Here is a 12,634-nt window from a genome sequence, read left to right as displayed (position 1 = left end):
CAAACTTAGTCTTGATGGGCTTCTTATGAAAACTAGTGTTTACCCTTCATGAGGAAGTCCATTTCTCTCACCCTAAAATAATAGAATCGGCCAATTGGATTATATGATCTTCTTGTTGCTAGGGCAAGATGGAAGTTTTTCCTCTTTCAGAAAAACCACCACTAACAATAGACCCATTCGAGTCCACAATGGAGATGGGTTTTTTCAAGTCGAGGAGTTAATTACACAAGCTATGGATGAAATGAGATAGTTTGAATCGAGATTTTCTAACATAACAATCTTCTCCTTCTTTCTCCCCATCGATGCCATTCTCAATGGCAGAAATGTTAGTCTATAGCTCAAAAAGTTACTTGCTATTGACCACTCTAATGATTAGAAGCTCTTATTGTAGTTATTCTCCCTTTAGCTTTACAAGTTAATGTAAAGTTATAAAAGTTGTATTCCAAAAGGGCCATCTGAAATGAAACCTACATATAATAACTTGATAGGTCTTTAATCTTGAATATATCATTAAGGAAGTCCCTCAAATAGTAATAGCTTCTATATAATTTCCTGCTACGCAATCACATCATCCAAATACACTAGAAGAATTTGTGAAAGTTTTGTTAGTTTATATGTAAATAAAAAATGGTCTGCTCGTGACTGTATTAATCCATACTCTAGTGAGTTAAAGAAAACATTGAAAACCACTACCTTGATTCCAGCTTTAAGCCATGTAATAACTTATTGCATCTGCAAACTAAGTTCTCCCCCTTGCGAGAGAATCCAAGAGGAATGTCTATATACACATCTTATAAATCACCATAAAAGAATGCATTATTCACATTCAATTGGTGAAGAAAACCAGTTTTGGGCTGCTGCCTTGGCTAAGGCACATCTCTCAATTAGGAGCTTAGCCACAAGTAAAAAGGTTTCTTGGAAGTCTAGTCCCTCAATTTGAGTGTATTCTTTGGCAACCAATCTAGCATGATAATTGTACAAAAGTGCACTCTAAATACCTTACTATTGAACTAAAATGCTAAAATGTGAATAGAAATAATAAGAATTAATGTGTATTCTTGAATTGAGTTTCTATTTACTTTGGGATATTCCTAAGGAAAATTTTATGTTTAATTTCACAGTTTATAAAAGAACAAGTCAAAACTCAGTCAAATTCAAATGAGGATTTTCAAGTGGGCAAGACGTTAAAACAACTTAAGAACTTTCAATGAGTGTAGGACTCTTCAAATAAGGATAATGATAAGGTTTGAGAGTAATTCGGATAAGAGTCCAAAATGCGTTAGGAGACAGCCTGGATATACCTTAGTGTTTTGATCATAACTTTCAACTTACACATTTGATGGATGTGATTCTTAATGCATTAGAAAGATATCTTAAAGGGTTACAAATTTGTCTCTAATAATTTCTAAATTCGAACTTCTGAAGCACGTATGTGGCTGCTAAGTTGAGTCCTAAAATTTAAGCGATTTTTTATGCAAGAATCATGAAGACATTATGATTTTTTTCCTACCCTATATAAGTATATCGTTAGCACGAAATTGAGAGTTTTTTAGAGAGAGATGGCTCAGTTCTAAAGAGAGGAGAAAAATACTATTTTTATTTATTTCTTAGTTCTATGGAGAACTAAATTTTGGGTAAAGTTTAGGGCGGAAAGTGATTGGTGAAAATACTTTGACTATATTTCAATTCATAGATTAAGTTTTATTGTTTAAGATTCTAGGATTCAATTCTCTATTTGTTTTAGATATTATAAGTTTGAGACAATTATATTAAATCTTGCTATGGTTTGATTTTTTTGAGCTATAGGATTATAAATATATGATTGTGACTTAAACAGGCTTTTCATGCCATTGATGTGATCTTTTGCTGCATTATTATTTGATAATATAGTGTCGTCTTTAGATATGATATTCACTTTTATATATGAAAACTGTGGTTTGTAAATGGAGAATAGATTATAGAATTCAATTTGAGAAAGTAAATGAATATAATGTCATATCTTCCAATTAGGAATTTGGTGCTATAATTCTTAATTGTGTATATAGTTTGGATTTAAAAAGTTAGAGTATTGGATCTGGTTGATAGAAGTTCAATGCTTTACTTGCCTTCTTATCCGTACTCTAATCTTATTTTAATTACGTGTTTTATGTATAATTTTCAGATTCTTGTCATATTATAATTTGATATTTTCTTTTAAGCTTGCATTTTGTTGTGTTTCTTCAGTCTCCCTATGGATCGACACCCTGAACTATACTATAACACCGCGTACTAGTTTGAGCGTAATTAAATTTTGGTGCTGTTGCCGGGGAGACAGTTAAAGAATCGATACAAGTAATTTATTTCAGCAAATTGTAAAGGTAGTAACTTCTTTCCCTCTTTAGTTTGCTACATTATTATTTTTTCTTTCTTTTCATAGTATTTCTAGTTTTTAGTATTTTGTTACCTTGCATGCACATATATAGAGATGCATTGGGTAGATTTGCTTGTAGGCCTGTGCTAGAGTCAGAATCAAATTAAGTTCTCCCCTTTGAGAGAGAATCCAAGAGGAATGTCAATATACACATCTTATAAATCACCATGAAAGAATTCATTATTCACATCCAATTGGTGAAGAAAACCAGTTTTGTGCTGCTGCTATGGCTAAGGCACATCTCTCAGTCAGGAGTTTAGCCACAAGTAAAAGGTTTCTTGGAAGTCTAGTCCCTCAATTTGAGTGTATTCTTTGGCAACCAATCTAGCCTTATAATACTCCATGCTTCCATCAAATTTATGTTTTATCTTATACACCCATTTGGAGCATATAGATATTTTCATATCAGTTAAGGAAGTTAAGGTTCAGATTTAGTTGTTTTCTAAGGCTTTGATTTTTGCAGCCATGCTTGATGCCATTGAGGAAACTTGACTGCGTGTTGGAAGTTTTTTGGTTCAAAATGAGAAGTGAAAGGAAAGACAAATGATTGATATGAATGAGATAAACAATGGTAAGAAAGATACAAAGAAAGAGGGTAAGATGGAGTACAGGACTTGCCATGTCCTATAGAAAGAAAACATTGGTAGAGGGCTAGACAGAGCACCAAGCTGACAACGGTAGTTGTTAGATTAGGCTAATTCAAATTACCTCAAGCGGAGTGGAATTTCCATAAGCCCGGATATTTGCTTATCTTACAGCCCACGTTAGGTTGTTGTGATTGCACCTCTACTTCGTTTAGAAGGCTATTAGAATCTCTTAAAACAATTCAATACTTCAAGACCAAGGGTTTAAAATGATTGATGTAGGAAATTGTAGGAAAAGAGAGGATATGACTTTTTTCGTACGTTAACTTTTTCCATACTCTTGAAAACTAACTTATGTAAAACTCTCATTTAAAGAGTTTCTTGATAGGATGGTTAGTTAACTTCCCTAAAAGTTAATTAGCTGTGAGTGGTAGGGACTTAATTAATTGCATGTAACTTGTGAGGCCTTACCTAATGCAAAAGGGGATAAACCATTCATGGAGTTTAAGGGAAGGCAAAGACGAGAAACGCTCCAATGGCCTTAGGAACCAAAAGCATGAGACATCGAGTGCAGCTAGTCCAACATCTGGGTGAGAAGACACCTCATGGGAATTTGGTTGACATGTCCCAGAGTGGGACAGAGATGAGGAAGTGGGCCATGGCAGATGAGCTAGAGAAGTCGTCTCCCGTAAGGACGAGAATAAGAAGCCAAAGGGACTGACGAGGTCGAGTGAGTTACAAGCTACTTGCTCAAGATGAGAAAGGATCACTTGCCAAAGAAGAGCTACGGACAATGACTAACACAACAAGACATGGGGAACTTTTTGGGATAACACAGAAGAGTTCAGAGAAGTGTTAGCAACGTATGCAAGAGCCCACACTCAATTTGAGAGGTCACATCTAGAGAGGCTACGCATTTAAAGGTGAAGGCGAGATAAATCATGTCGTCAGGACCCTGAATCATGGCCCGATGCCATGTGGAGGACCCTCATTCAAAGAAGAACTTAGGAGTTGGCAGACCGTTGGTTGTGCGGAGCATGCCCTGGTCACCTGTCTCTATCATCCTGCTGTATGACAAGACAAGGATGAAAGACTCTTATCCAAGCATATAAGGAGTTTGTGATACATTGGGGAAAACATATAACATTCCCACTCTATTTAAAGGACCTAGAAGTAGGACAAGACCTCACTTTTGATACCTTACTTACTAAAGAGCTTGAGAAGGCAACTGTTGTAGAAAACGAGAAGTAGAGAGGCAACGAGCAAACTTCCGACCTAGGAAGGTAGGTTAGCTTCTAATACAGTGCTGGGTAATGTGGGGTGAATGTTGTGTGTGAGAGACATTGCATTACTTCTGTAATCTTTTCCCCTATTTCTAAAAGCATAAATAAATGTTCCAAGAACTATGTTTCTAATTATATTTACTTGCTGATTTTTTATGCTTTCAATGTTTTCGATGCTTTTAATATTTTCTACAATTGATGATGAAACTCTGTGTGGGAGCCTTAGATACCAGTGTGTGTGAGTGTGTGCGTGTATTTCTTTGTCGAGTCAACGAGAGTCTATATTCATTGTACGGGATAAAGAATCCCTCGGGACCATTCTACGAAGCGTAGCCATGTACAATGCCTTTTGGGGTGTGGGGTGGAACGATGACGTACTTAGTCTCAACTGATAGTCGAGATGTGGTATTGCCTAGCGTATCATGTGCTAGTGTCTTCAAATTGGTTGTGACTGGGTAGTATAGCATCCCCGGGGCAACAAGTTTTATTGTGTGCCTATGAGCAAGTGTGTGTGCGCGCGCGCCTATGAGCAACTACGGAAATTTGTGCCTATGAGTAAAAAATTACAATTGACCCAATACTAGTTTTACAGGTTTCCTATTATATAGAGATGGGTAACTCCTTGCCATAATAGAACTATTGAGTTTTTGTCAATTTTGCATAAAGAAATGGCTACGTCCCAACAGGATGATTCCTCGCCATGCCTATATATATGTTTTCACTGAGAAGGTGATTGCTCATCAGGTTTTGAGGATATACATAGCTACAAGAGAGAGGGTGATACCTCCCCACGCACATGCCTGTTCTTCTAGTAGTTACATGAAACGTTTTAGTGCATATTCAATAGCATTGTCTTTCATTAATAGTCATGTCATAGTTGCCTAACCTATTTATGGTTTCATTCTCAGGACTATAGATTTTGATGTAGGTTCAGACCCTAGCATGACACCTGAGGAAGATGAGTCAATCCCACCTGAATCCTGACTAAGGAGACTAGGACCCGTCTTAGCACCAGTACCCACCGTAGCTACCATGTGCCTTTCGTAACATGTACATTGCTAAGCCAAGTGCTCTTTTGTAATTTAGTCAGCTGCTTACGATGACTAACTCTATGTATCCTGGATAATATAATGTTTTGAGGTTATGAAGGGCGAGAAACCCCTTTTTGTATGAAGCCTAGTTTCTGGTAGATACATGTTTACGTTGTTACTATGACGTGTTCTATTTATATTTTTGTTGCGTTATCATCAACCGAATTTGATACATGTGTACTTCCTTGGAGATTACTACACGTCTAACAATTTCTCTTGGTGTTGACCAGTTGACCAACATCCCTTTGGCAGCACGAAACCTCACCTAGTCTTTCATGAGAGACAAGGCGACAAAACTTGGTATCAGAGCTACGCTTTTATGCATGACTTTGGGCAACTCTTAGATGTATAAGATTGTACCAGAAAATATGGGTGGAATAGCATGATAGTTTGAACACTCTAGCAGTAAGCCTGATCTATGCTTAGGATGGTAAGGTGGGATAGTACATAATAGGCTTGGGTTATGTGTCAGTATTTAACGATGGTGCGACCAAAAGCAAACGTCAAGTGGTCATGAAGGAGGATTGTTTGATGGAGAAAGGGACGAAGTACTAATTAATGGCACTAAATCGGATATTGGATATGATGGAACAATAATATGAGATGTGTTCTTGACATATGCAAATCCAATTGGTAAGAAACCCCAGAGAAGAAGGAAGATGATGTACATACGAGTAATTTTTGGCTCATCGCTACCCAAGATTCTTAGAAAACAAGGGATTGACAAGAGCAAAAAGGTAGATATTTGACATAGAAAGGACATTTGAGGTGTGCGAGTGCACCGAGGACCAAAAGGTACTATATGTGAGCTACCTACTCCAGGGAGAAGTAGCTCTGTGGTGGAATACCCAGAGGCAACTCCTTACATTAGAACTAGGAGCCACCGGTAGGATCTCGTGGGAAAGGTTCAAGAAAGAATTTGATGACCGATATTTCTTGGAGAATATAAGGAAACAGTGATTGAAGGATTTTGTTGTATTGGTTTAAAGAAACATGACAGTGGAACAATATGAAAAAAATTCAATTTCAACACTGATCAGGCTGGTTTTGTAAGAAAATTGCAGATGTTTGAATTAGATGAGCTTAGAATGGATGCCTAAAATAATTCCAAGCTGTCCAAGGAGAGGATGAAGAAATTTCATGATAAACATATCCAATGCAAAAGCTTTGAGCCTAACCAACAATTGTTATTATACAATTCTTGGTTACACTTGTTTCTTGGCAAATTAAGGTCTCGGTGGAGTGGTCCATATGTGGTCAAAACTGTCCATATGTGGCAAATTAAGGTCTCGGTGCTGTGGAAATCATGAATCCTCAAAATGTAACATGTTCAAAGTTAATGGTCAAAGACTCAAATCTTTCATTTCTAATTTCTTATCTGAAGAGTCTATTCTACATTTGTTGGACCCAAATAATAATCCAGTTATAGAATCAATTGATTTGGTTTCTTGATCTATCACTTATGTTTTTCTTCTCTTATTTTTTTTTTTGTAGTCAGTTTTTTTTTGTTTTATTTCTTCCTTGGTTATTTTCTTCACAAGTTAATCAGGGACTCTCTCACAGCCTCTCTGCTACTTCTCTTTTCCTATAGACATTTCATTTTGTTGTTCAGTTTCTTTTAAGTGCTCTTTCTCTCATTCATCTTTAATTCCTTACTATCATTGAGGGCAATGCTACAATCTATCGGGGGGGGGGGGGGGGGAGGAGAGAGAACTTAATTTTTTTCCATGCCTTAGACACATTCTAATCCATTTTTGAAAGTGATGTGAATGAGTCAGTAGCAGCTTGGCACCCTTGTTTCTAAACATGTTGTGCTCTGAGTAGATTTGTTGAGGTTATAGAACATTTAAAATTCAGTCATATTCAGAAGTAAGGTCAAAAGGGAAGTTTATCCAATTTGTTTAGCTGCTTAAACCAAGGGATAGTGGTTAAAATCTTGTTGAGCGCGCACACACATACTCAGAAAAATTAGAAAGACTCCAATGTGCCATTACTTGTTGATTTACATTCCAGTTATGTGGGGGCTCCAATGAACCATATTCTAATGGCTTAGGAAGAAATCTGATAAATCAAATGAGAAAAGGGACAAACCAGGGATCAATAAAAAGAAAACAAAAAGAGGAAAAAGAAATAATCTTGTGTATTGGAAAAGACTGCCTATTACCGGGGCCCTGCACAAGAAGATGAGCCTTTTAAAGTGTAATAGCGTGAAAGCTAACAGTATAATGGTTTTGAATGAGAGTGAGACCATGTGGTCATCTCAGATCTTCTGTAGTGATTGAAACTTCTAATGTCTCTTGGTAGTTGATTCTGGAATTCTGACCTTTGCCCCATGCACTGAAAGAAATTTTACTGTGCTCATTCCTTTTGGCTGATTGACTAAACAGTGTATAAACCTTTTTGTTGGCACTAATTTTATGATCAATTTATTTCCAGTGTTCTTAAACTCAATGAGTTTTACTCCATGACATGAGTCTTTGAAGTTAGAGGAATAAATAGTTGGTAATCTCTTCTGTCTACGATGCCAATAATTTTGTTTGCTAGAGACTAGCAAAAAGTCAATTGGGGGTGTGATAAAAGGGAAATAATGTTGTTTTAAGTACTCTTATTACACTTGATTAAATAAGTTTTATTTGCAAAAAGAGTATTTATAAAGCAATGCATAATAGTTGGGCTGTTGACATGTGTAAAGACTGATTACACAATAAAAATAGACTTGGGCTTGGTTTTTATTTCTCATTGTGTGTATTGTAGGTTGGGGCCCACGTGCAATAAGGCTTACTTTATTCATAACATAGCAAAAATGAGGCTCACGTCCGCTAATAGGAGAAGAATGGAAGAATCTAGAACAATTTATTTTCTAGTGTTCTTAAACTCAGTTGGGGCCCACGTGCAATAAGGCTTACTTTATTCATAACATAGCAAAATTGAGGCCCACGTCTGCTAATAGGAGAAGAATGGAAGAATCTAGATGGAAGGATATGAAAAGCAGAAGAAAAAACAAAGAAAGAGAAAGGAAAAAGAAAAAGGTTACGAGAGCAACGAAGAAGGGAGAATCTAAGGCACAGAGAGAGAAATAGCAGCTGGAAATGGGTATAAAAAAGAGTAGAAATGCCAGGGAGAGGGTGTCAGTTAGCATACAATTTCTTTCCTTGATTTTATATTTCAGAAGTTTTCGAAAGTTTTTATGGTTTTTCATTTTGTTGAGATTTGATATTGATGATGGTAAACTTAGGCTAAATCTGTAGCTTGGGTTGCGGTAAAACTTTCTTTTGCTCCTTATGTTGGTTGGATCTCTATGGGCCTTGATTTACATACTTCACTGTATCTAAAATCAAGTTTATGTGAATGGGTTTTTGTTGAATGCTCTAGTTCTTATTCCTGTTCTGTTGTTGACACTAGGCACAACATAACCTTAAATCAATCGAGGTATCTCTCAGCCAAGTGTTAAAGTAAAAATAAAAAATAAAAAAAAATTGATTGATGATTAGTGATATATTCTTTTAAAGTCTTGGTACATGATCTCTTAGTTTATGTTCTTCAGATTTCATTTTAGTAATACCTTGATTGGTTTAATAAAAGAAGAGTAGTATCTAGAAATCTTGGTGACATGTGGAGTTAAAAGAAGTTATAAAATCGCAACCTTGGTGTTTGTCAAATTGTTTCTACAAAATCTGCAATTACTTTATTGTCCATTTAACTCTGTTTACGTTAGGGGTGAAGTTTAAATTTCAGTTGATTGTCATAAGTCGATTAGTTTATTTTCTTGAGTTTTGAATTACTCTGGTTTAGTCCATTTCCTTTTCCAAAATTTTCAAAACCAAAGCACTCTAAAAAAAGCAACCATACATGTCAATAACAACAGATCCTTCTTCGTGAATATAACATTTCCTGGTTTGTTTACTTATTTTCATACAAAATCTTTTTCCCACTTGACATATCATCCAAACTCTTTTCAAATCGGAATATTTGGAATTTCATACAATTAATTGGCTGGAACTCCTCTTGTCCTCGTGGATATGTCCTTGGGTGCTACCTTATATTATAACTAGTTCACTTCTGCACTTGGGAGTAATAGTTTGGAAGCCATCATGTTCTTCCATCGAGATTACTACACGCCTAACAATTCCTCTAGGTGTTGATCAGTTGGCCAACATCCTTGACATCATGAAACCTCACCTAATCTTTGATGAGAGACGGGGCGCCACATAACTCCCCACCCATGTGAACACTACTACATGGGTCATGGGGTACCCATTACTAACAATAACGAAATTGTTCTAGCTGCCTAACCTACATATGGTTTCATTATCGAGACCATAGATTTTGATATAAGTTCAGACCCTTGATGCCTGAGGAAGAATAGTCAATCTTGCCTGAGTCCTGACTAAGGAAATTGGGACCCATCTTAGCACTAGTTCCCATCGTAGTTACCATGTGCCTTGTTTAGTATACACATTCACCCAAAAAGGCTTGGAAACATATAGAATGAGGAGCTACATTTAATAAATGTCCGCGTTTGTTCTCAATCACACCATTTAGTTTTGGTGCCTCCACATAAGATTTTTATTATTTTATTATGCAGTCGTGAGTTAAAAACATGAAACATCATTTTTCTAATCGAATGATGCTGTAAACATATTTCCATCTTCCTTTATATGCTAAGAAGCATAACACCTTCGTAAAACCCAGCGACCTCACTCAACCAGTGTCTACCAGCACCGTCTTCTCATTTCTAGGCCCAAAACGATGTCCTTCTCTCACAGTCTCCGCCGCTCTTTCTCCATCTCCTTCCAGCGCAAGTCCCCATCTGTCGTCAAGTCCGTCGCCGTCGATATCTACAGTAACCGAAGCCTTAAACGCGTCGTCGAGAAGTTCAAGAAGTCCTCCGAGCACGAACGCTTCCGCACCCGAACCGGCTTATACGAAACCGTAGTCCGCCGCCTCGCTTCGGCGAAATGCTTCAACTGGATCGAAGAGATTCTTGAAGACCAGAAAAAAAAACAGGGATATCTCGAAAGAAGGCTTCTTTGGTCCGACTCGTTTATCTGTACGGAGAATAGGCATGTTCAAGCATGCCCAGAAAGTTTTCGACGAAATGGCGGAGAGGAACTGCAAGCGCACGGTTTTATCATTCAATGCCCTTTTGGGAGCTTGCGTGAACTCTAAGAGGTTTGATTTGGTTGATGGGATTTTCAGGGAGTTGCCTGAGAAGTTGTCGATTGAACCGGATTTGGTTTCCTATAATACGCTTATTAATTCATTTTGTCAGATGGGATCGTTAGATTCGGCCGTTTCAATGTTGGATGAGATGGAGAAGAAGGGCGTGGAGCCAGATTTGATTACATTCAATACCATTTTGAGTGGGTTTTATAGGAACGGTCTGTTGTCAGAAGACGAGAAAATATGGAAGCGAATGGAGGAGAAGAATGTTATTCCTGATATTAGAAGCTACAATGCTAAACTGGATGGCTTGGTCTTGGAGAAGAGAACCAAAGAGGCGGTTGATTTAGTTGAAGAAATGAAGAAGAAGTCAGTCAAGCCAGATGTGTTTTGCTTCAATGCTCCGATCAAAGGATATATTAATGAAGGGAGCTTGGAGGAAGCTAAGCGGTGTTATGAGGATATTGGGAAGAGCGATCTTTCCCCGTATAAAAGGACTTTCGAGCTGCTTCTTCCTTTTGTTTGTCAAAAGGGTGAAGTGGACCTTGCATTTGAGCTGTGCAAGGACGATTTTGAAGGGAAGCTGCTCGTTGATATTTCGTTATTGCAGCTTGCGGTGGATGCACTTGTTAAGGAATCTAAAATTGAGGAAGCAAAGGAGCTTGTGCTATATGGGAAGACCAATAGGTACTGTCGTTATAATCTGACATTGCCTTCGGATGAGTAGTACAATGTGCCTTTTCTTTCGCTATTTTGTTTGAATTAAGACTGTACTCCTATTATTAGATAATCTTCTTGTTTTTCCTATAGATTATGTTAGTCTATCGACTATGTTTTCTTGCTGATAGAACATCTGAACTCATGAAAAATCCATTGGGCAAGGTGCTGTTTGTAATAGATAATGCAGAATCACCATTTACATTGTGAAAAATAATATTTTGATAATTGTTGAAGAAACATTCGGACCACGTTGTCTAGGAGTGAGAAGGGATGTTTAAGGTACCTGAGGTCCTGAGCCACCTTGATGTGTCAGAGTTAGGCTAGTCTTTGGTAGTGAGCTTGGTGTTTATCCATGGACCTAGTTTCAGCTTCACATTATTACGATTTCTCGTAAATGTGCTTTTCAAAAAAAAAAAAAAAAAAAGATTTCTCATAAATGTATGCTCATTTGAACTCCTTTCACATTGTTCCTTCTTTCTCATTGTTTGAGTTGCAAGAGACACAAGATAGAATTATCTTGCACATTGGAGCGATCTTGTTATCGTTTGCCCAACGCATAATAACTAATGATTTTTGAACCCCCAAATGCCCAAATGCCATGGAAGCTAGGAAATGTAATAAAGGGAAACCAGCAAAAGAAGAAAAAAATGCCATTAGAATTTCATAATTAAAAAAAAAATCATAAATTGAGGAATGATCCAATCCGACGAATATGAGCAACTCCCAGGTATGTTGAACTGCATGTTTTCACCATAAATTTTCCTGAAATTACAAGCAAAGAGAAAATAAACTTTGCTTTGTTAAGGGGATGAAAGAACACACTACTTATTGACAGTTTATCTCCAGGCTTATTTTGCCACATACCTACTAATCCTTCCTATAACCCCAAAGCCTTCCCTTCTTTTTTGCTACCTTTGTTCTCATCCAACCGAGCAATATGACAATTGTTCACAAGCATTTTTTGCCTCGTCAAGTCCTCCGAGCTCAATTGGTTTCACACTTCAAATGGGATTTAAAGATCCTTTAAGACTGATATAAGACTCTGAGGATATATCCATAGACGGCTTCACGGTCTGTCTCAAATCTTTACATGGAAATGTGTAACATGCGCAAAAAGTTTTTGATGTAATGCCTCAACGGAGTTGCAGCCATAGTTTCTGTCTTATCATTCAATGCACTGTTGGGAGCTTGTATGAACTCCAAAGATTTTGATTTGGTTGATGAGACTTTATAGGACTTGCTGTAGAAATTGTCCTAAGAACTAGATTTGGTATTCTATAATACACAGTTATTGAGGAGGCATTTTGTGGTTGATTTCAACGGGTGGTCTCATTGTTTGATGAGTCGGAGAAGGGTTCTTTTCTGAATGGTGAAAAATTTCAG

General features: G+C 37.2%; 1 pseudogene; it reads left to right on the top strand.

Moving 5' to 3' along the window:
- The first annotated feature begins 10,102 nt into the window (after nt 1-10,102).
- LOC121266715 lies at nt 10,103-11,488 on the top strand (annotated as a pseudogene).
- Nucleotides 11,489-12,634: the final 1,146 nt, after the last annotated feature.

This window comes from Juglans microcarpa x Juglans regia, chromosome 5S, assembly GCF_004785595.1.
Source record: "Juglans microcarpa x Juglans regia isolate MS1-56 chromosome 5S, Jm3101_v1.0, whole genome shotgun sequence".
Lineage (NCBI taxonomy): Eukaryota > Viridiplantae > Streptophyta > Magnoliopsida > Fagales > Juglandaceae > Juglans > Juglans microcarpa x Juglans regia.
The sequence above is the reverse complement of the archived record's forward strand: the minus strand, read 5'-3'. Positions and strand labels throughout refer to the sequence as shown.